The following is a 23,994-nucleotide window of genomic DNA, read 5'->3' as shown; positions in this document are numbered from 1 at the left end:
CCTACCTGGGGGTTTCGCTGTGCAGTTTCTCCCGATCGGGTGTCACTGGGGGTTGCGCCTCTTTACAGCTCCTTGCCGCGTGTTGCAGCCCTGGACAGTCTGGTGCTCTGCCGTGTAGGCCGCGCACGGCCTCTGTTGCCGGCCCGGCTTGCGATACGGTTAACGTCTGAGGCTGTGATGTGCCAGGGTGGCTCCCTGTGCATTGCTGTCGTGATGTCCGAATTTAAACAGCCAGGAGTGGTTTCTTATGCCTTTTGGCTCGGGTTAATGCTGGAGCCCATGTCCATGGCGTCCAGCCGGCCCCGCCCGGTATTTAATTTGGTGTTGTCGCAGTTCAGCGGTAAATTGACGCAAGGACCTTCTCCACGCCAGTGTCCCGCTGGAGAGATCCGCGTAGAAGGACAGATTCATGTCCTCGAAAGAGTAGGTGGTGTGGCCCCTAGTAGCTTCCAGTACTGCTGCCTTGTCTTTAAGGGTTTGAAAACGGATCACCACATCTCTGGTGGTGTTAGGCGGTGCATTTGCTGGTCGAGGCACCCGAAAGATCCCATCGATAAGGATGGCTTTGGCTGTCTTCGGGTTTAGCAGAGCGGTGAGCAGTCTCCTAATGAGGTGTGGGAGCTCTGCCTCAGGTACCGTGCCTGCTATCCCTCTGACCTTTAGGTGAGTCTGGCGCCGTTTATCTTCCATCGTTGAAAGTTGGTGTTCGTGCTGCAGGGTTAGTTGTTGCAGATTATGCACGGCTGTCTAGAGCTCCTTGATTTGGCAAGTGTGTTTGGTGGTTGTCTCCTCCACTGCTCGCAGCCGCGTTGCAATGAGTTTGAGGTCTCCCCGGATTAGGGCCACATCCGCGGCTATCTTGCCGTGGTGTTCCGACATGAGTGTGCTCAAGGCCTCCATGGTCACCGGATTGGGGTTTGTTCCTGCCGGCTGGGTCTGTGCCCGCATCGGCGGTGGCAGTGCCGGGGCTGGTATCAGGACTTCGTCAGCGTCGTCGGAGTTCTCATCTGAGAAATCCGTGCAGCCTCCGTGCAGGGACGCCATCTTGGCGTCTGTGGCATCGTGGGCCTGCCGCCAGAGTTCCCCTATGTTCATGCCCAGCCGGGGCTTGTCCGCTCTCTGTTTTTTCAGTTTTCGGCCCATCGTGCCCTTAGGTAAGTAAAGATTATTTTGAGGACAGGCTGGCTCGTGTTTGGGCGCGGATAATGGTCTTTTAAGTCAGCTAATGTCAGGAGCCTCGCGGCCATGCAACCTTCTTCTTCAGTAGCTTAGCTCCGCCCCCAACAAAAAACTTTTTTCACTGTTATAGATTAAATAGCAGTTACTTGTCTTCAAGCGGGTGTGTCAGGCCAACAGCGTGTACTCTGCCAACCTCTGCCAGTGCACATTGCCACTCATATCTGGTGTCACAATAGCGTGCATTTAAAACCAAAAAACTTTTTTCACTGTTATAGATTGAATAGCAGTTAGTTGTCTTCAAGCGGGTGTGTCAGGCCTACAGCGTGTACTCTGCCAACCTCTGCCACTACACAGTGCCACTCATATCTTGTCTCACAGTAGCTTGCACGCATAGTACCACTAATCCCCAAAAAAATGACAGGCAGAGGCAGGCCACCCCGCAGGGGCCATCGTGGTCGTGGTGCTGTGATTCCCTTTTGCCCTAGAATAATGCCCAGTTTTCAGAGGCCACGTACCCTGAACTTGAAAAGTTCTGAGAACATAGTTGACTGGCTAACACAGGACACCCAATCTTCGATAGCTTCCGCTCGGAACCTTGACGCACCATCCTCCTCCAGCTTAGCTTCGGGCACTTCTCAAGATACCACTCACCCGCCTGCCGCCACCACCAACACTAGCACCACAGCCGCTTCACTTGGTATGTCAGAGGAGTTATTTACACATCCGTTTGAAGAAATGAGTGATGCTCAACCATTATTGCCAGAGGATGTAGAAAACAAGGGATATGTCTCAGGCAGGCAGCATTACACACATGGACGTACGGTGTGATGATGATGATGTTGTACCCGCTGCTGCTTCCTTTGCTGAGTTGTCAGATACAAGTGAAGTGGTTGATGATGATGATGCGTCCATGGATGTCACGTGGGTGCCCGCTCGGCAAGAAGAAGAACAGGGCGAAAGTTCAGATGGGGAGACAGAGAGGAGGAGGAGGAGGAGACGAGTTGGAAGCAGGGGGGGTCGTCGCAAGGAGCTAGTGGCACAGTCAGACAGCATGCATCGGCACCCGGGGTCAGCCCGACAGCACGCCAATCAATGCATGCTGTGCCCACCACCAGAATGCCGTCATTGCAGAGCTCAGCAGTGTGGCATTTTTTTTGTGTGTCTGCCTCTGACAACAGCGATGCCATTTGCAACATGTGCCAAAAGAAATATCTTTGCACAAAAGGCAATCCCCAACCTGTACTCGATTGTGCAAAAGGAAGTAATGGCATGTCTGACACAGTGTTGGGGCAAGGGTCCATCTGACCACTGATACCTGGTCTGCAAAGCATGGTCAGGGCAGGTATATCACCTACACTGCGCATTGGGTAAACCTGCTGACTGCTGCCAAGCATGAAATGAGTGGCTCTGGAGAGGAGTTGGTGACACCGCCACGACTTGCAGGCAGGCCTGCTACCACCTCCTCTGCTCCTCCTACTCCATCCTCTAACATAACCTCCTCGGCTGAGTCCTCTTCTGCTGCTGAGTCTTGCTCCACATCAACGGCACCCCCCAGCTCCCCAAGTACTATTCCACATCCCGGATACGGCAGTGTCACGCCGTCTTGGGGTTGACTTGCTTGAAAGCAGAGAGTCACACCGGACAAGCACTCCTGTCCGCCCTGAATGCACAGGTGGAAAAGTGGCTGACTCCGCAGCAACTGGATATCGGCAAAGTGGTTTGTGACAACGGAACAAATTTGTTGAAGGCATTGAAGTTGGGCAAGTTGACACATGTGCCGTGCATGGCACATGTGTGTAATCTGATCGTACAACACTTTGTGCATAAGTACACAGGCTTACAGGGCATCCTGAAGCAGGCCAGGAAGGTGTGTGGCCATTTCAGGCGTTCCTACACGGCCATGGCGTGCTTTGCAGATATCCAGCGGTGAAACAACATGCCAGTGAGGCGCTTGATTTGCGACAGCCCGACACGTTGGAATTCAACACTCCTAATGTTCGACCGCCTGCTCCAACAAGAAAAAGCCGTTAATGAATATTTGTGTGACCGGGGTGCTGGGAATTTTTTTGCCACGTTACTGGACGCTTATGCGCACTGCCTGTAGGCTCATGCGTCCTTTTGAGGAGGTGACGAACCTAGTCAGTCGCACCGAAGGCACCATCAGCGACATCATACCATTTGTTTTCTTCCTGGAGCGTGCCCTGCGTAGAGTGCTGGATCAGGCCGTAGATCAGCGTGAAGAGGAAGTGGAAGAGTTGTGGTCACCATCACCACCAGAAACAGCCTTATCAGCATCGCTTGCTGGACCTGCGGCAACGCTGGAAGGAGGATTGTGAGGAAGAGGAGTCAGAGGAGGAATGTGGCTTTGAGGAGGAGGAGGAAGACGAACCACAACAGGCATCCCAGGGTGCTCGTTGTCACCTATCTGGTACCCGTGGTGTTGTACGTGGCTGGGGGGAAGAACATACCTTCATTGAGGTCACTGAGGAGGAGGAACGGGAAAAGAGTAGCTCGGCATCCAACCTTGTGCAAATGGGGTCTTTCATGCTGTCGTGCCTGTTGAGGGACCCTCGTAGGCTGAAGGAGAATGACCTGTACTGTACCTGTACTAGGTGTCCACGCTACTAGACCCCCGGTATAAGCAGAAAGTGGCGGAAATGTTACCGAATTACAACAAGTCGGAAAGGATGCAGCATTTGCAAAATAAATTAAAAAGTATGCTTTACACAGCGTATAAGGGCACAACGGGAATCTAACAGGGGAAGAGGTGAAAGTCATCCTCCTCCTCCCACGACCATGCCGGCAAGGACAGGATGCTTTAAAGACGTGTTGTTGATGGAGGACATGCAGAGCTTTTAAGTCCTACGCATCGCCACAGCCCTTCGGGATCCACCCTCAGAGAACGACTCGACCGACAGGTAGCATACTACTTTGCCTTAACTGCAGATATCGACACTCTGAGGAGCGATGAACCCCTTGACTACTGGGTGTGCAGTCTTGACCTGTGGCCTGAGCTATCCCAATTTGCAATAGAACTTCTGGCCTGCCCCGCTTCAAGTGTCCTGTCAGAAAGGACCTTCAGTGCAGCAGGAGGTATTGTCACTGAGAAGAGAGTCTAGATTACCTCACCTTTATTAAGATGAATGAGGGATGGATCCCGAAGGGACTGACAGTGGGCGATACATTCGACTAATAAAGGCCTGATGAGATGAGCTGCCTTGGGCTAAAAATGGTGACCCTATGTAGGAGGAACAGTCCCTATTCTGCTCTGTGTCAGTGTGTATCAGGGTCCCTGAGGACAGGTGTCAAACCATATCTGCCAAGTGACCCTATGTAGGGGGAACAGTCCCTATTCTGCTCTGTGTCAGTGTGTATCAGGGTCCCTGAGGACAGGTGTCAATCCATATCTGCCAAGTGACCCTATGTAGGAGGAACAGTCCCTATTCTGCTCTGTGTCAGTGTGTATCAGGGTCTCTGAGGACAGGTGTCAATCCATATCTGCCAAGTGACCCTATGTAGGAGGAACAGTCCCTATTCTGCTCTGTGTCAGTGTGTATCAGGGATCATTAGGATTGGTGTTAATCCATATCTGCCAAGTGACCCTATGTAGGGGGAACAGTCCCTATTCTGCTCTGTGTCAGTGTGTATCAGGGTCTCTGAGGACAGGTGTCAATCCATATCTGCCAAGTGACCTTTTGTAGCTGGAACAGTCCCTATTCTCCTCTGTGTCAGTGTGTATCAGGGATCCTTAGGATAGGTGTCAATCCATATCTGCCAAGTGACCCTATGTAGGGGGAACAGTCCCTATTCTGCTCTGTGTCAGTGTGTATCAGGGTCTCTGAAGACAGGTGTCAATCCATATCTGCCAAGTGACCCTATGTAGGAGGAACAGTCCCTATTCTGCTCTGTGTCAGTGTGTATCAGGGATCATTAGGATAGGTGTCAATCCATATCTGCCAAGTGACCCTATGTAGGGGGAACAGTCCCTATTCTGCTCTGTGTCAGTGTGTATCAGGGTCTCTGAGGACAGGTGTCAATCCATATCTGCCAAGTGACCCTATGTAGGGGGAACATTCCCTATTCTGCTCTGTGTCAGTGTGTATCAGGGATCATTAGGATAGGTGTCAATCCATATCTGCCAAGTGACCCTATGTAGCCCCCTATTCTACTCTGTGTCAGTGTGTATCAGGGTCCCTGAGGACAGGTGTCAATCCATATCTGCCAAGTGACCCTATGTAGGAGGAACAGTCCCTATTCTGCTCTGTGGCAGTGTGTATCAGGGTCCCTGAGGACAGGTGTCAATCCATATCTGCCAAGTGACCCTATGTAGGGGGAACAGTCCTTATTCTGCTATGTGTCAGTGTGTATCAGGGACTTTGAGGACAGGTGTCAATCCATATCTGCCAAGTGACCCTATGTAGGAGGAACAGTCCCTATTCTGCTCCGTGTCAGTGTGTATCAGGGATCATTAGGATAGGTGTCAATCCATATCTGCCAAGTGACCCTATGTAGGGGGAACAGTCCCTATTCTGCTCTGTGTCAGTGTGTATCAGGGTCCCTGAGGACAGGTGTCAATCCATATCTGCCAAGTGACCCTATGTAGCCCCCTATTCTGATCTGTGTCAATGTGTATCAGGGTCCCTGAGGACAGGTGTCAATCCATATCTGCCAAGTGACCCTATGTAGGAGGAACAGTCCCTATTCTGCTCTGTGGCAGTGTGTATCAGGGTCCCTGAGGACAGGTGTCAATCCATATCTGCCAAGTGACCCTATGTAGGAGGAACAGTCCATATTCTGCTCTGTGTCAGTGTGTATCAGGGATCATTAGGATTGGTGTTAATCCATATCTGCCAAGTGACCCTATGTAGGGGGAACAGTCCCTATTCTGCTCTGTGTCAGTGTGTATCAGGGTCTCTGAGGACAGGTGTCAATCCATATCTGCCAAGTGACCCTATGTAGGGGGAACAGTCCTTATTCTGCTATGTGTCAGTGTGTATCAGGGTCTTTGAGGACAGGTGTCAATCCATATCTGCCAAGTGACCCTATGTAGCCCCCTATTCTGCTCTGTGTCAGTGTGTATCAGGGTCTCTGAGGACAGGTGTCAATCCATATCTGCCAAGTGACCTTTTGTAGCTGGAACAGTCCCTATTCTGCTCTGTGTCAGTGTGTATCAGGGATCCTTAGGATAGGTTTCAATCCATATCTGCCAAGTGACCCTATGCAGGGGGAACAGTCCCTATTCTGCTCTGTGTCAGTGTGTATCAGGGTCTCTGAAGACAGGTGTCAATCCATATCTGCCAAGTGACCCTATGTAGGAGGAACAGTCCCTATTCTGCTCTGTGTCAGTGTGTATCAGGGATCATTAAGATAGGTGTCAATCCATATCTGCCAAGTGACCCTATGTAGGAGGAACAGTCCCTATTCTGCTCTGTGGCAGTGTGTATCAGGGTCCCTGAGGACAGGTGTCAATCCATATCTGCCAAGTGACCCTATGTAGGAGGAACAGTCCCTATTCTGCTCTCTGTCAGTGTGTATCAGGGTCCCTGAGGACAGGTGTCAATCCATATCTGCCAAGTGATCCTATGTAGGGGAACAGTCCCTATTCTGCTCTGTGTCAGTTTGTATCAGGGTCTCTGAGGACAGGTGTTAATCAATATCTGCCAAGTGACCCTATGTAGGAGGAACAGTCCCTATTCTGCTCCATGTCAGTGTGTATCAGGGATCATTAGGATTGGTGTCAATCCATATCTGCCAAGTGACCCTATGTAGGGGAAACAGTCCCTATTCTGCTCTGTGTCAGTGTGTAACAGGGATCATTAGGATAGGTGTCAATCCATATCTGCCAAGTGACCCTATGTAGGGGGAACAGTCCCTATTCTGCTCTGTGTCAGTGTGTATCAGGGTCTCTGAGGACAGGTGTCAATCCATATCTGCCAAGTGACCCTATGTAGGAGGAACAGTCCCTATTCTGCTCTGCGTCAGTGTGTATCAGGGTCTCTGAGGACAGGTGTCAATCCATATCTGCCAAGTGACCCTATGTAGGGGGAACAGTCCCTATTCTGCTCTGTGTCAGTGTGTATCAGGGTCTTTGAGGACAGGTGTCAATCCATATCTGCCAAGTGACCCTATGTATGGGGAACAGTCCCTATTCTGCTCTGTGTCAGTGTGTATCAGGGTCTCTGAGGACAGGTGTCAATCCATATCTGCCAAGTGACCCTATGTAGGGGGAACAGTCCCTTTTATGCTCTGTGTCAGTGTGTATCAGGGTCTCTGAGGACAGGTGTCAATCCTTATCTGCCAAGTGACCCTATGTAGGGGGAACAGTCCCTATTCTGCTCTGTGTCAGTGTGTATCAGGGTCCCTGAGGACAGGTGTCAATCCATATCTGCCAAGTGACCCTATGTAGGAGGAACAGTCCATATTCTGCTCTGTGTCAGTGTGTATCATTGTGTGTCAGTGTGTATCAGGGTCTCTGAGGACAGGTGTCAATCCATATCTGCCAAGTGACCCTATGTAGGGGGAACAGTCCCTATTATTCTCTGTGTCAGTGTGTATCAGGGATCATTAGGATTGGTGTTAATCCATATCTGCCAAGTGACCCTATGTAGGGGGAACAGTCCCTATTCTGCTCTGTGTCAGTGTGTATTAGGGTCTCTGAGGACAGGTGTCAATCCATATCTGCCAAGTGACCCTATGTAGGGGGAACAGTCCCTATTATGCTCTTTCTCAGTGTGTATCAGGGTCTCTGAGGACAGGTGTCAATCCATATCTGCCAAGTGACCCTATGTAGGGGGAACAGTCCCTATTCTGCTCTGTGTCAGTGTGTATCAGGGTCCCTGAGGACAGGTGTCAATCCATATCTGCCAAGTGACCCTATGTAGGGGGAACAGTCCCTATTATGTTCTGTGTCAGTGTGTATCAGGGTCTCTGAGGACAGGTGTCAATCCATATCTGCCAAGTGACCCTATGTAGGGGGAACAGTCCCTTTTATTCTCTGTGTCAGTGTGTATCAGGGTCCCTGAGGACAGGTGTCAATCCATATCTGCCAAGTGACCCTATGTAGGAGGAACAGTCCATATTCTGCTCTGTGTCAGTGTGTATCAGTGTGTGTCAGTGTGTATCAGGGTCTCTGAGGACAGGTGTCAATCCATATCTGCCAAGTGACCCTATGTAGGGGGAACAGTCCCTATTCTGCTCTGTGTCAGTGTGTATCAGGGTCCCTGAGGACAGGTGTCAATCCATATCTGCCAAGTGACCCTATGTAGGGGGAACAGTCCCTATTATGTTCTGTGTCAGTGTGTATCAGGGTCTCTGAGGACAGGTGTCAATCCATATCTGCCAAGTGACCCTATGTAGGGGGAACAGTCCCTTTTATTCTCTGTGTCAGTGTGTATCAGGGTCCCTGAGGACAGGTGTCAATCCATATCTGCCAAGTGACCCTATGTAGGAGGAACAGTCCATATTCTGCTCTGTGTCAGTGTGTATCAGTGTGTGTCAGTGTGTATCAGGGTCTCTGAGGACAGGTGTCAATCCATATCTGCCAAGTGACCCTATGTAGGGGGAACAGTCCCTATTCTGCTCTGTGTCAGTGTGTATCAGGGTCTCTGAGGACATATCTGCCAAGTGACCCTATGTAGGGGGGTCAGTCCCTATTCTGCTCTGTCTCAGTGTGTATCAGTGTCTCTGAGGACAGGTGTCAATCCATATCTGCCAAGTGACCCTATGTAGGGGGAACAGTCCCTATTCTGCTATGTGTCAGTGTGTATCAGGGTCCCTGAGGACAGGTGTCAATCCATATCTGCCAAGTGACCCTATGTAGGGGGAACAGTCCCTATTCTGCTCTGTGTCAATGTGTATCAGGGTCCCTGAGGACAGGTGTCAATCCATATCTGCCAAGTGACCCTATGTAGGAAGAACAGTCCCTATTCTGCTCTGTGTCAGTGTGTATCAGGGTCCCTGAGGACAGGTGTCAATCCATATCTGCCAAGTGACCCTATGTAGGGGGAACAGTCCCTATTCTGCTCTGTGTCAGTGTGTATCAGGATCTCTGATGTATATGGATTGACACCTGTCCTCAAGTGACCCTTTGTAGGAGGAACAGTCCCTATTCTGCTCTGTGTCAGTGTGTATCAGGGATCATTAGGATTGGTGTTAATCCATATCTGCCAAGTGACCCTATGTAGGGGGAACAGTCCCTATTCTGCTCTGTGTCAGTGTGTATCAGGGTCTCTGAGGACAGGTGTCAATCCATATCTGTCAAGTGACCCTATGTAGGAGGAACAGTCCCTATTCTGCTTCGTGTCAGTGTGTATCAGGGTCTCTGAGGACAGGTGTCAATCCTTATCGGCCAAGTGACCCTATGTAGGGGGAACATTCTCTATTCTGCTCTGTGTCAGTGTGTATCAGGGATCATTAGGATAGGTGTCAATCCATATCTGCCAAGTGACCCTATGTAGGAGGAACAGTCCCTATTCTGCTATGTGTCAGTGTGTATCAGGGTCTCTGAGGACAGGTGTCAATCCATATCTGCCAAGTGACCCTATGTAGGAGGAACAGTCCCTATTCTGCTTCGTGTCAGTGTGTATCAGGGTCCCTGAGGACAGGTGTCAATCCATATCTGCCAAGTGACCCTATGTAGGAGGAACAGTCCCTATTCTGCTCCGTGTCAGTGTGTATCAGGAATCATTAGGATAGGTGTCAATCCATATCTGCCAAGTGACCCTATGTAGGGGGAACAGTCCCTATTCTGCTCTGTGTCAGTTTGTATCAGGGTCTCTGAGGACAGGTGTCAATCCATATCTGCCAAGTGACCCTATGTTGGGGGAACAGTCCCTATTCTGCTATGTGTCAGTGTGTATCAGGGTCTTTGAGGACAGGTGTCAATCCATATCTGCCAAGTGACCCTATGTAGGAGGAACAGTCCCTATTCTGCTCCGTGTCAGTGTGTATCAGGGATCATTAGGATAGGTGTCAATCCATATCTGCCAAGTGACCCTATGTAGGGGAAACAGTGCCTATTCTGCTCTGTGTCAGTGTGTATCAGGGATCATTAGGATAGGTGTCAATCCATATCTGCCAAGTGACCCTATGTAGGGGGAACAGTTCCTATTCTGCTCTGTGTCAGTGTGTATCAGGGATCCTTAGGATAGGTGTCAATCCATATCTGCCAAGTGACCCTATGTAGGGGGAACAGTCCCTATTCTGCTCTGTGTCAGTGTGTATCAGGGTCTCTGAGGACAGGTGTCAATCCATATCTGCCAAGTGACCCTATGTAGGGGGAACAGTCCCTATTCTGCTCTGTGTCAGTGTGTATCAGGGTCTCTGAGGACAGGTGTCAATCCTTATCGGCCAAGTGACCCTATGTAGGGGGAACATTCTCTATTCTGCTCTGTGTCAGTGTGTATCAGGGATCATTAGGATAGGTGTCAATCCATATCTGCCAAGTGACCCTATGTAGGAGGAACAGTCCCTATTCTGCTATGTGTCAGTGTGTATCAGGGTCTCTGAGGACAGGTGTCAATCCATATCTGCCAAGTGACCCTATGTAGGAGGAACAGTCCCTATTCTGCTTCGTGTCAGTGTGTATCAGGGTCCCTGAGGACAGGTGTCAATCCATATCTGCCAAGTGACCCTATGTAGGAGGAACAGTCCCTATTCTGCTCCGTGTCAGTGTGTATCAGGAATCATTAGGATAGGTGTCAATCCATATCTGCCAAGTGACCCTATGTAGGGGGAACAGTCCCTATTCTGCTCTGTGTCAGTTTGTATCAGGGTCTCTGAGGACAGGTGTCAATCCATATCTGCCAAGTGACCCTATGTTGGGGGAACAGTCCCTATTCTGCTATGTGTCAGTGTGTATCAGGGTCTTTGAGGACAGGTGTCAATCCATATCTGCCAAGTGACCCTATGTAGGAGGAACAGTCCCTATTCTGCTCCGTGTCAGTGTGTATCAGGGATCATTAGGATAGGTGTCAATCCATATCTGCCAAGTGACCCTATGTAGGGGAAACAGTGCCTATTCTGCTCTGTGTCAGTGTGTATCAGGGATCATTAGGATAGGTGTCAATCCATATCTGCCAAGTGACCCTATGTAGGGGGAACAGTTCCTATTCTGCTCTGTGTCAGTGTGTATCAGGGATCCTTAGGATAGGTGTCAATCCATATCTGCCAAGTGACCCTATGTAGGGGGAACAGTCCCTATTCTGCTCTGTGTCAGTGTGTATCAGGGTCTCTGAGGACAGGTGTCAATCCATATCTGCCAAGTGACCCTATGTAGGGGGAACAGTCCCTATTCTGCTCTGTGTCAGTGTGTATCAGGGTCTCTGAGGACAGGTGTCAATCCATATCTGCCAAGTGACCCTATGTAGGAGGAACAGTCCCTATTCTGCTCTGTGTCAGTGTGTATCAGGGTCGCTGAGTACAGGTGTCAATCCATATCTGCCAAGTGACCCTATGTAGGGGGAACAGTTCCTATTCTGCTCTGTGTCAGTGTATATCAGGGATCCTTAGGATAGGTGTCAATCCATATCTGCCAAGTGACCCTATGTAGGGGGAACAGTCCCTATTCTGCTCTGTGTCAGTGTGTATCAGGGTCTCTGAGGACAGGTGTCAATCCATATCTGCCAAGTGACCCTATGTAGGGGGAACAGTCCCTATTCTGCTCTGTGTCAGTGTGTATCAGGGTCTCTGAGGACAGGTGTCAATCCATATCTGCCAAGTGACCCTATGTAGGAGGAACAGTCCCTATTCTGCTCTGTGTCAGTGTGTATCAGGGTCGCTGAGTACAGGTGTCAATCCATATCTGCCAAGTGACCCTATGTAGGGGGAACAGTCCCTATTCTGCTCTGTGTCAGTGTGTATCAGGGTCTCTGAGGACAGGTGTCAATCCATATGTCAAGGTGTCAATATGTCATATGTCAGGTGTCAATCCATATCCATTGTGATTTAGGAATGTTAGGTGATGTATGCCCTTTATGGATTAAAACCAGACTCTGCATCAACTGTGTAATTTTCCATTGGAGTTTTGCCATGGATCCCCCTCCGGCATGCCACAGTCCAGGTGTTAGTCCCCTTGAAACAACTTTTCCATCACTATTGTGGCCAGAAAGAGTCTGTGGGTTTTAAAATTCGCCTGCCCATTGAAGTCTATGGCGGTTTCGCCGTTCGCGAACCGAACATTTTATGTTCGCGACATCACTAGTTGGAGGTAACAGTACTAAATAGTTTTATAAACCAGGGAATAACATAGGTGGTATACTGGATGAAGAAATATATAAAATAAAACGTAACTTTTAATCTAATAATTAAAAAACCCTTCAATATAAGGGCTAGAAATATATCAATTGAACATACTAACACACAAACACAAAAATAAAGAAAAATAGATAAAATCAAAATTATATAAATTGTACTGTCCAGAAATGATCCTATACCAATTTTGTTTACAGGAGGATCTGCAGTTTAATACTGACAGGTGAGGACTGGAATACAATTGTAATAGAGGTTCTTGAATGTAACCTAAGTGGACAAAAATTAACCACTGAAAAAAGGGCTAAAATTTTATAGTTTATTTTGACCACGCTTTCTAGATAATTGGTGTATGAAACACCTGTTATTCTAATGCAAGAAAATACTTTTGACAAGGAGCCACGTTCGAAGATTTATGACTCTGATGCCGGTCTGCTAAATTTGTAGCTAAATGAACGATTTCGGTAAATAACCTTGTGGCAAAACTAGCCACTTCTGAACTACATGCAGTACAGGTTGTCCGTAGGCTGAAAATATAATGTATAACGTTAAGTGTATGTGTATTGCTCTATGGCCGTTCGCATGCTGGCAGCCGTATGCTGCCAGCATACCAAGCATTCATACGACGAAACACGGCTATCCTGGCCGTTCGCCGTACGAATGTGGACTCCCCAGGTAGACCACACATTCACAGGTCGTGTGGCACCAATTAACCGATTGCAACATTGTTGCAATCGGTAATTAAGGGCTCTCCTAGGTGGCCGTCGTTCGACTACCGACCATGCGGCGGTCGGCCATCTTGGATCCTTTGTCTCTGCAGCGGTGTTCGGTCGTCGAGAGCCTGGAACGGAAAACGGCTACTCAATGATTTGAACACCGCTGGACTTCCAGAGCGTTCGGGAGTCCCGCGTTCGGTACATTATATGTCCCGTACTTATTCGGTACTTTTAAACCCACTTTAATGTTTTACTGTATTATGCGCGGCGTTCGGTCAATTCAGCGGGGATCAGAGCGGTATTCTCACAAAGTGTGCGCTCCGACCCCAGCTATCTACCGAACGTTCAATTATTATAAAGTACCGAATATTATGTGAATTGTGTATTTTAATGTCAATTGTCGGTTTTGCTGCACGAGGAGATAATCCACTTAAGCGTCCATTTTAGTGGGAGTATCGTTCTCGTGCAGCAGTGCCTGTTGGGAAAGTCACAATGCATGGTGGGAGAAATCCCCTGGAATTACTGTCTGGAAACCCCTTGCATGGGGAACTGTATAAATATGCTGCCTGTGAATAAACCGAGTTAGTTGACTCCCAAACTGTGTTTCGTCCGGTTATTGGGAGGATTGGGAACATTGCCTAGCTTTCTATTCTGACTGTGGATTTCCTAGATGTACCAACGGATATCGTATGCTGTTACACTGCATTCCGTTACAATTGGTGGCAAGCGACGGGATCCGAACCTTACAGCCGAAAAAGCAGCGTTCGTGTAAACTGGAACTACCGAACAAGGAAAGCAAGGGCAATTCGTATGGAGATTGATTATACCATACTAAAACGACAAACTTTAAAAGAGCTACTGGAAGCCAGGGGTAAGATAGCCAGCAACAAATCTAAGGCTGTGCTGATCGCTGAACTGATGGAGGGAGACAGAGCCCGCAGCGCTACACCCCCACCAGCCAAGGAAGAGACCCCATTCCAAAAAGAGCTACGAACCAGGTTGGAGTTCTTACCGCAACCAGTACCGCTGGAAATACTGACCGTGATGGTATCGGATGTACAGGATTATCTGATGGCGACCAGCACACCAGCGACCCCGCCTAGGGCAGAGTCTGTTACTGCCTCCACCTACGGACAGGTAAAGCCCAAAGTCCCACATCACGCATTTAAAGCGTTTTGTGAAGAAAAGGACGAAATCAATGGGTATTTGCAGGACTTTGAGCGGCTGTGCGATTTGCACGATTTGGAACCCGCAACATGGGTGCCGCTGCTGGCAGGCAAATTATCGGGTAGGGCGGCGGAAGCCTACCGTGCTGTACCCCGAGAGGACAGTAAGGATTACCCTAAAGTAAAGAGGGCGATCTTAGAGAGGTATGCTATTACCCCAGAGGCATACCGGCGGAAATTCCGGGGCTTGCGCAAGCCTGAGAAAGATTCTCATGCAGAATGGGCGCACAAGCTGGACCAAGCGTCACTAGGCTGGATACAGGCCAGCAACGCTACTAACATGGAGGAGTTGAGGCAGTTAATGCTGCTGGAACAATTTTTTAATGGTTTGTCCTCAGAAGCACAAGAATGGGTGAGAGACCGGAAACCACTCACCCTACCCGAAGCCGCTAAATTGGCGGATCAGCATTTTGATGCCAGGAGGCATCACGGTGCCCAAAATAAGACTCTCCCTCGGATTACCGGGCCACCCAATAATTTTATCCCTACCGGCCCCACCGCACCCCTGCACAGGCCGGCACTGAATACTCCACCAACCCCCTCCCGATACAACGGCCGGGCTAACATTCAGTGTCACACCTGCAAGCAGTGGGGGCACATTTCTCGAGAGTGCACCCAAAACCGGAGCCGACAAGCTTGGAATCAGGTGCGACAAAATTTGGCACCCAGGGCTGCTGCGCACCATTACCAGGTAGCACCCGCCACCCAAGAATTGCTGAGCGCTCAAATTGAGGAGCCTCTTGGGGTGCTGCACGAAGTAATGTCAGTCCGAGCCACCGACAACCGACAACATCATCGGCAGCTAGTGACCCTGGAGGGGAAGGAGGTGCAAGGGCTCCGGGATTCGGGAGCCACTTTAACTTTGGTTGCACCACATTTGGTACCAGGCGCAACCCACACTGGCGGCTCCGTGGCAGTACGGGTGGCCGGGGGAGCAGTATACCGGCTACCTACTGCCAAAGTTCATTTGGATTGGGGTGTGGGAGAGGGGACCGTAGAAGTGGGGCTGATGCAGAATTTACCTGCCGATGTTGTACTGGGGAATGACTTGGGCCAAATGACTTCCGCTTTTATTCCCCAGGCTCCGTACCAGGAGGCCCTTCCCGTAACCACCCGGCAACAGGCTCGCACCACGGCCACACCGATGCACTCTGAGGCTCAGGTAAGAGACCGTGTTCCCCAACTGACCCCCATGACCTGGGATACCCCGACTACCTTTGCGACCGAAGTCCAGACCGATCCCACTCTCCAAGTATATAGGGACCGGGCACAAACCGACCAAGCAGGGTTAGAGGGGGAGCGGTTCATCTGGGAAAGAGAGTTGCTATACCGTGTCACGGCAAAAGATGTGGGGGGGTCTGTCACCTTAACTAATAAACAGCTAGTGGTACCCCAGAAGTATAGACAGGAGCTGCTGCGAATTTCTCATGACATCCCCTTGTCAGGACACCTAGGGATGACCCGTACCCGATACCGTTTGACCCATGCCTTCTTCTGGCCCGGGATCTCTCAGGATGTGCGCCAATATTGCACCTCCTGCGACGTCTGCCAGCATGTAGGTAAACGAGGGGATCGCCACAAAGCCAGGCTATGCCCCCTGCCCATCATAGCAGAACCCTTCAGCCGAGTAGCAGTGGATATCGTAGGTCCCCTGCCAAAACCCAGTCCCTCTGGCAAAAGATATATCCTAACTATAGTGGACTACGCCACCCGATACCCCGAAGCCGTGGCCCTCTCTAATATCCACGCTGAGACCGTAGCAGAAGCATTAATGAAGGTATTTTCCCGAGTAGGTTTCCCCCAAGAGATAATCTCGGACCGAGGTACCCAATTTACGGCCGAAGTTACCCAACATATGTGGAAGGTGTGTGGCATTAAGCCAATAGTTAATTCCGCCTACCACCCCCAGTCCAATGGGCTATGTGAGAGGTTCAACGGGACGCTGAAGCAGATGCTTCGGACGTTCGGGGAGACCCACAAAGACTGGGAGAGGTTTCTACCTCACCTACTCTTTGCATATAGAGAGGTCCCCCAGGAGTCGACAGGATTCTCCCCGTTTGAACTACTGTTTGGGAGGAGGGTGCGAGGACCCTTGAACTTGATTAGGGAACACTGGGAGGGAGAGAGTACCACTAACGAAACCCCTATCGTGTCATACGTCCTGAAGTTCAGGGACCGTCTGGAGGCGCTGACTCAGGCTGTACACACCAACCTCCAGGCGGCCCAGCAACGCCAGCGCCGCTGGTACGATAGAGGAGCCAGGGACCGCAGCTTTCAGGTGGGCCAGAAGGTTTTGATCTTAAAGCCCGTCCGCACAGATAAGCTGCAGGCCATCTGGCAAGGCCCATACCAGGTAGAGGAGCAGCGATGCGACACTACCTATGTGATCGGCCCCTGCTCAGGGGTAGGGAGGAGACGCATGCTCCACGTGAACATGCTCAAGCCCTACCATGAGAGGATAGAGGATGTGACGGCAATATGTGCCTCCTTCGTAGAGGATCAGGAAAATCTACCCTTACCCGACCTACTAGAACCCGAGGAACAGATAGAGCCCTCCCGGGGAGTTCAGTTGGGGGAGCGGCTAAGCCCCCAGGAGCGTGCCCAGGTACAGGCGCTGATTGTAGCAAAGGGGACTACCTTCTCCAATTTACCTGGGTACACTCCGCTAGCCACCCACCGAGTGGAGACCCCGGGACAGCTACCTATGCGCCAGGCTCCATATAGGGTTCCGGAATCCGTCCGTACCCATATGAAAGCCGAACTAGACGAAATGTTGCAGCTAGGGGTTATCGAACCCTCCGATAGCCCCTGGGCATCGCCGGTAGTCCTGGTACCTAAAAAGGATGGCACCACCCGATTCTGTGTTGACTACCGGAGGCTAAATGACAAAACGGTGTCTGATGCCTACCCGGTGCCCCGGATAGATGAGCTGTTGGATAAGATGGCACGGGGCCAGTATCTCACTACCATTGATTTGTGTAAGGGGTACTGGCAGATCCCACTAGCCGATGATGCCATTCCCAAGTCGGCGTTTGTCACTCCGTTTGGCCTGTACCAGTTCAAGGTCATGCCTTTCGGGATGAAAAACGCTCCGGCTACCTTTCAGCGGATGGTAGATCGGCTACTGGACGGTTTTCAGGAGTATGCCTGTGCCTATCTAGACGATATAGCCATTTTTAGCCAAACCTGGGAAGACCACCTACACCACATAGGGGCGATACTAGATCGCATTGGGGAGGCTGGGTTGACGCTAAAACCTAGCAAGTGCCACATAGGTATGGCCGAGGTGCAGTATCTGGGCCACCGTGTAGGGTGTGGGCAGCAGAGGCCCGAGCCAGCCAAGATTGAGGCCGTAGCCAAGTGGCCTACCCCCAGGACTAAGACCCAGGTGCTGGCGTTCTTAGGGACAGCCGGCTATTACAGAAAGTTTGTCCCTGACTATAGCACCCTGGCCAAACCCCTAACAGACCTGACGAAGAAGAACCTTCCCCGACTGGTTCTTCTTCGTGAGCAGGCATTCCAACAACTCAAGACTGCTCTCACTAATGCTCCTGTGTTAACTGCTCCTGATCCAACTAAAAGATTTCTTGTTCACACAGACGCTTCAATGTTTGGATTGGGGGCAGTACTGAGCCAAGTGGGAGCCGATGGCGGAGAACACCCCGTAGCCTATTTAAGCCGCAAGTTGCTGCCTCGTGAAGTGAGCTACGCCGCCATCGAGAAAGAATGCCTGGCCGTGGTGTGGGCCCTTAAAAAGTTACAGCCATATTTGTACGGACAACCTTTTTCCTTACTCACAGATCACAACCCGTTAGTGTGGCTAAACCGTGTGTCTGGAGACAATGCCAGGCTGCTGCGCTGGAGCTTGGCGCTGCAGCCCTTTGACTTTACTATCCATTACCGGCCAGGAAAACAAAACGGTAACGCTGACGGGTTATCCAGACAGACTGAACTCGAGAAGTGATCTGTGAGTACTCTCCCGGACATCCCCAAGCCGATCCGTTGGAATCAGACTGTGTATGCCGGCTTGGTTCTGGGGGAGCATTGTGGCAAAAATAGCCACTTCTGAACTACATGCAGTACAGGTTGTCCGTAGGCTGAAAATATAATGTATAACGTTAAGTGTATGTGTATTGCTCTATGGCCGTTCGCATGCTGGCAGCCGTATGCTGCCAGCATACCAAGCATTCATACGACGAAACACGGCTATCCTGGCCGTTCGCCGTACGAATGTGGACTCCCCAGGTAGACCACACATTCACAGGTCGTGTGGCACCAATTAACCGATTGCAACATTGTTGCAATCGGTAATTAAGGGCTCTCCTAGGTGGCCGTCGTTCGACTACCGACCATGCGGCGGTCGGCCATCTTGGATCCTTTGTCTCTGCAGCGGTGTTCGGTCGTCGAGAGCCTGGAACGGAAAACGGCTACTCAATGATTTGAACACCGCTGGACTTCCAGAGCGTTCGGGAGTCCCGCGTTCGGTACATTATATGTCCCGTACTTATTCGGTACTTTTTAACCCACTTTAATGTTTTACTGTATTATGCGCGGCGTTCGGTCAATTCAGCGGGGATCAGAGCGGTATTCTCACAAAGTGTGCGCTCCGACCCCAGCTATCTACCGAACGTTCAATTATTATAAAGTACCGAATATTATGTGAATTGTGTATTTTAATGTCAATTGTCGGTTTTGCTGCACGAGGAGATAATCCACTTAAGCGTCCATTTTAGTGGGAGTATCGTTCTCGTGCAGCAGTGCCTGTTGGGAAAGTCACAATGCATGGTGGGAGAAATCCCCTGGAATTACTGTCTGGAAACCCCTTGCATGGGGAACTGTATAAATATGCTGCCTGTGAATAAACCGAGTTAGTTGACTCCCAAACTGTGTTTCGTCCGGTTATTGGGAGGATTGGGAACATTGCCTAGCTTTCTATTCTGACTGTGGATTTCCTAGATGTACCAACGGATATCGTATGCTGTTACACTGCATTCCGTTACAAACCTAAATTGCTAACAGTTTATGTTCCCATACACTGTCCAATAATTGATAAACTTGTTCTCCGTGGAATAATATATACTGACTTTCGATATAGTTCTCTTAGTGTAGTCTGTCACCGCTATTTCCCAAGGTAACCAACTATGTGACAGATCCGAACTGATAGTTTCAAGACACTAGTATCGAAATAATTGTAGCAAAAGTCACTTCTAAGTGCAACAGTAGCTAACTGCTGGGAGTTTATATAACATGTAGCCCGTTCAGGTGTACAGTATGCTGTATTCTCAGATTTGCGTATAGATAGTGGCAGGCTACAAAAGCTGTCACACTTCACAAGGAAGGAAGAGCTTTTTATTAAAGATATAGATATGCACTGCGGATCTCCGAGTGATGAGAGAAGAACCGCTCCTGCATTAACAACATTACCAATGCCAATCTTCCATACCAATCACCCTGTAACTGGATGCAGTTTGAAAATTTGGAGCCTCTAGGTGCTCTATATAGATCATTAGTACCAAAAGTTTAATATTGATAATAGAAGTTAGAATTTCTGGTAGACAATGACTAAACTGCACTCACAGGGTAAGGAGAGGTAGAGGATGGATTTGTGTATTTCCGATATAGTTACACTCACCCTACTGTGCCTTCGAGGGCACCCCTTATCAAAAGCTGTCCCTAGCTGGTAAATAAAATAAAGAGCCTTCCCCCCCGCGCCGTTAATGCTATGTAGAAAAGAGGGAGGAAAGACAGCAGAAAGTAAGTGTACAGTTTACTGTGGCCACTGCAGGTGTAAAGTGCTGAGCAGGTCCCAAGTTTATCAATATGAAGTAACGATGTGGCAGAGCTAGCTGCTCTGAAGTCTAGATAGTTAGGTGGTCAGGCGTTAAAGCCCTGAACGCCCTAACGTGCGTTTCGCTGTTAAGCTCATCAGAGGGGAACCGGAGGCATTCTTTTCCCGGTTAATATAAGTGGTGTTAGTAGTTGATTGGTGGCAGTTCAATTTGAATTTGGCCAATGGGCTGTTGATACAGCCTCCTAGATTGACGTCACTGATAGTAAGAGTTTAGCACGGGTTATTAACCCTTTATATCCAAGTACCCTGTTTGTCAATTTGACATATAGGGATTTGTTATTCCACACGACTTTGGTGAAAGGGAGTAAATTACCCATACGAAAAGTTAAGTGTTTATGGTACATATTTCATAAAAGGATGATGTGCTAATTGTATTTAGGCAGTTGTAAATGGTTTTCAAGTCAGTATGATATATAGTAATGGTCCATAACTAAAAATAGTTTTTTACAATTCTTGGACCTTTCCTAATTTATTTTATAGCATCTTAGTTTTCTTGATCAAATGCAATTGATCTAAATTAAAAACTTTTTAAACAAAATTTTAAGCCTGAGTGTCTTTTTCAGAACTCTTACGTTTTTATTCACAGTTGATGAATTTTTGATAGTGATGTAAATGTAATGTTATTTCCCATTATGGGTGTGAAAGGAGTATCCTTGTATGATCTTTATATTTTCAGTACTTTATTGTTCTATAGGCCAATAAGAATTTTCTGCTCAATAGAATTTTTCAGACCTAGTTGAGGACCCAGATAATGTTGTTAAATATATTGGGACCTTTGTAACTTTTTGTATAATCTATTCAACCTTCCTTTTGTTGAAGTAATCTAATTTTAAAGAAATACTTTATTCAAAATGATCTGCCCATATGGTTTATTTTAAGTCTGGGCTAAGAGAGGCAGGGAGATGAGAGAGACGAAAGAAAACCTCTAGCCATGAATGAAGGGAGTGAAATTGAACTCTACATTCAGACCCAGTGTTCGAAAAGTATGAATCCACCTTGATTCTTGTTTTAACAGTTTAAAGGGACACTATAGTCACCTGAACAACTACAGCTTAATGTAGTTATTCAGGTATGATCTATAGCTCCCTGCAGGCAATCTAATGTAAACACTGTATTTTCAGAGAAAATATAGTGTTTACATTGATAGGAATACCTCCAGGAATACCACCAGAGGGACTTCCTATCATGCAGGGCCCTAAAAAGGCCCTGTACACGTCAGACGTATTAAAATACGTCTGACGTGTGCAGGAGAGAGAAGGCACTGTGTGCGCGCCTTCTCTCTCCAGCCTGTCAGCAGAGGAGGGGGGCGGGCAAAGACCGCGAGCTGAGCTGTCAGTCAGCTCAGCTCGCGGCCGTGCACACCGCGCGCATGCGCGGTACTGCGCTCAGGACTTCAGAGGGCGGCATGGATGCTGCCCTCTGAAGTATGTGCGCATGTGCGGCAAAGCCGCGCAAGCGCACAAGGGAGCAATGACCAAATGACCAAATGTAAGCGTCTGATATCTCCCTGCTCGCGCCCGCCTATTTCGTCATTTTGACGAAATAGGGGGCGCGGCTTCACGAGGCTCCTGGCGCTGGAACCAGGTGAGTAAATTCGGCTGCCTGGAGAGTCCCTTTATGATTAAAATTGCCCTTTCTCGGGTTAAGGGAAATTTGTTCAATTGCCTGAAATTTTAAATGTGAGGCATCGCTGTTATGATTTTTCCTAATATGGTTTGCCACTGGTGTACATAAGTTGGTATTTGTGACTGTGTTAACATGCTGCAATATACGTCTTCTAAACTGTTAATATGTCTTTCCCACATACTGAGTGCCACAACTGCAAGTTATAACATAAATTACCTTTGTGGACGAGCAGTTGATAAATTGTTTTATAGGGAATTCTTGTTTAGTTTGAGTGCATTCAACAGTTTTAGAAGGTTTCACATAGTCACTAGCTTTACAGTGGCCGCATTTGTACGTGCCTTTGGTCGTATCTAACAATGTTTTTACTGGTGGTTCTGGTTCTAAATGGCTATGTACCAGGATGTCTTTAAGATTTTTAGGCCTTCGTGCTGTGATACTTGGCCATTGTGTCTTAGGATAGGCCAGTGATCGATATAGATTATTTTAATAGGGTCCCATAACTGGTCAAAGGACCCTATACATGGGTTGTTTTGTTAATTCCGGTTTAGTAGTTTGTAAGGCAGTTGTTCTTTCTATTGAGGACACCCACTGGTATGCCTTTTTTAATACTCTATTCGGGTAGCCTTGGGATTTAAACTGTTTTTGCAATTCTTTTGCTTCTCTATTGAATGACTCATCATCTGAGCAGTTTCGTCTTGCTCTTAGGTATTGCCTGTACGGTATTCCTACTTTTTGATTGTATAGATGGTGGCTTTCCCAATTGAGTAAACTGTTGGTAGCCAACCACATGTTTGATCACCTAGCGTGGGTTGAAGGAGGGTGCACTTAAGTAAAACACCTATTTCAGGAAACCACACTGTTACAATTTACGACCCTCCAGGAGAAAAAGCATTTAAGGCACACAAAGGGAGAACATCCTGCACTATGAATATAGAATTGATGAGGAAAATATTTTACAGATGGTATATGGTGCCAGCTAGACTGGCGAAAATATTTACAGGTACAAAGGACACATGCTGTAGATGTAAAGCCGACAAAGGCCAGATGTACCAAATATGGTGGTCCTGTAACCACATTCAGCCATACTGGCGGTTAGTAGAGGGCACTCTGGCACAAGTCCTAAAAACTGAAATAACACTTACACCAAGCTTAGGTCTATTGCTCTTACACATTGACACATTTCCGAGGTGGGAGGCTATTCTGCTATTTCATACTTTAGTTGCAGCGTTGACACTATTGGCACTGGCCTGGAAGTTAGTGGAGGCGCCCTCAAGACACGTGTTAATGCAACAATTCTCTACCAACTCAGACTACGAGTATGTGGCCAGACGCCAGCGGGGCACTAACTCACTCTTTGGGAGAGCCAAAGAGGTGTAGGATACTTATATATGCAAATTGGATCAATCACCAGATCCGCCATGCCCCTGACCGATCCCACCTAATAGCTGTGTGACTCAGGATGGGCAAACCATCCCACTGACCTATTCATACTGGCCCACCAAGCCGACACAGGCAAACACGGAGTAGTCTACTCTAAGAGAAGACTTAGGGAACCATGTCTCTTCACCCAACTACTTAGAATATAGACGTAAGCTGACATAAAGGGTATTACTTCTGAAAATTCAAGTGCGTACTAGAATTCTCTTTTCAGAAAATGACCAGTAGGGAATTCCTGCAGTTTAGGCATCCTGTTTATCCTCCTTTTAATGGCATATTGAATTGTAAATAGTTGGGGACGAGGCACAATAGAGATCTCTAGACTGTACGACTCCAAGCCCATGCACCTGAGTGATCCACTTAGGGACTCTCCACAAGGCTCCCCACCAAACTCCTCACTACTGTGGGAAACCTTGACAACACATAGACACGTTAGTCCACTAAGGAGAGTTGCAACCACCTGGGGACAACTTTGTCATATGCATAACATGAGTTTACCTACCGAATGGAACTTATATAAAGCCGTGACTATGTCCTTAAATGAAGTTGTGTGGCTAACCTCTACGGTATTTCCACATAGCAGATGAGCCACTAATGTTCCTGACAAACAAGAGCTAAAGTTCACAAGAGTAACAACTAAATTAATAAATGACAAAGTATCCTGCTGGAGAGCCTCCCCCCACCTCCCGTTCCCCTTCCCTCCCACAGGTAG

General features: G+C 48.6%; 1 protein-coding gene across 1 annotated transcript in view; it reads left to right on the top strand.

Annotated features, from left to right (window-relative positions):
• The window catches only part of METTL22 (methyltransferase 22, Kin17 lysine), a 388,543-nt gene that overhangs the window by 279,039 nt on the left and 85,510 nt on the right, over nt 1-23,994 (top strand). The gene's annotated exons all lie outside the window — the stretch shown is intronic.

The sequence above is a fragment of the Pelobates fuscus genome, chromosome 8, assembly GCF_036172605.1.
Source record: "Pelobates fuscus isolate aPelFus1 chromosome 8, aPelFus1.pri, whole genome shotgun sequence".
In the NCBI taxonomy this organism is placed as follows: domain Eukaryota; kingdom Metazoa; phylum Chordata; class Amphibia; order Anura; family Pelobatidae; genus Pelobates; species Pelobates fuscus.
The sequence above is the reverse complement of the archived record's forward strand: the minus strand, read 5'-3'. Positions and strand labels throughout refer to the sequence as shown.